Source organism: Mus pahari, chromosome 2, assembly GCF_900095145.1.
Source record: "Mus pahari chromosome 2, PAHARI_EIJ_v1.1, whole genome shotgun sequence".
In the NCBI taxonomy this organism is placed as follows: domain Eukaryota; kingdom Metazoa; phylum Chordata; class Mammalia; order Rodentia; family Muridae; genus Mus; species Mus pahari.
Window position 1 is genome coordinate 83,152,251 of NC_034591.1, and position 1,304 is coordinate 83,153,554.

Sequence of the window (1,304 nt, forward strand, 5' to 3'; positions counted from 1 at the left end):
CCCTTCCCTTTCCTTCCCCTTCTTTTCTTTTTTCTTCTCTTCTATGTTTATTTATTATGTACACAGTACTCTGCCTGCATGTATGCCTGCGTGCTAGAAGAGGGCACCAGATTCCATGACAGATGGTCAAGAACTACCATGTGATTGTTGGGAACTGAGCTTAGAATTTCTAGAAGAACAGCCAGTGCTCTTAACCTTTGAGCCATCTCTTCAGCCTGCACCACCATTTTCTTAATCACACTATATTATTTATATTGAGTTTACATCATTTTAAACAAAATATATCTTTTTGTTGGTTGTGGGTTTTTTTTTTGTAAAGATTTATTTATTTATTTATTTATTTATTTATTTATTTATTTATTATATCTAACTAAACCATAGCTGTCTTCAGATGCACCAGAAGAGGGTGTCAGATCTCATTATGGATGGTTGTGAGCCACCATGTAGTTGCTAGGATTTGAACTCAGGACCTTCGAGAAGAGCAGTCAGTGCTTTTAACCACTGAGCCATCTCTCCAGCCCCGGTTGTGGGTTTTTGACACTGAATCTCACCAGCCCAGGCTCCCTGCCTCACCTCCCAAGTACTGGGATTGTAGGCATATGCTACTATGCCTGGCCCTGATAGACATCATTTCACCAAATATTTTCATTCACAGATGAAATATTTAAAAGAATAATAATGGTGATACTTGGGGCTGGTAAGATGGCTCAGCAGTTAAGAGCACTGACTGCTCTTCCAAAGGTCCTGAGTTCAAATCCCAAGAGCCACATGGTGGCTCAAAACCATCCGTAACAAAAATCTGATGCCCTCTTCTAGAGTGTCTGAGGACAGCTACAGTGTATACACATATAATAAATAAATCTTTTTAAAAAATAATGGTGATACTTTACTAAGGTGTGTGTCTTCGGAACATTAATGAACATCAATTAAACACATGGCTCTCTATTCCTGGTTTTTGAAATGGGTTTCTCTGTTTAGTTCTCAATGTCCTGGAATTTGCTCTGTAGACCAGGCTGACCTTGAACTCAGAGGTCTGCCTGCCTCTAGCCAGAGCCACTTCCACCAGGCAGTTTTCTTTCAATTAGAAGTCATCGCAGCCGGGCGTGGTGGCACACACCTTTAATCCCAGCACTCGGGAGGCAGAGACAGGTGATCTCTGTTTTGAGGCCAGCCTGGTCTATAGAGTGAGTTCCAGGACAGCCTGGTCTACAGAGTGAGTTCCAGGACAGCCTGGTCTACAGAGTGAGTTCCAGGACAGCCTGGTCTACAGAGTGAGTTCCAGGACAGCCTGGTCTACAGAGTGA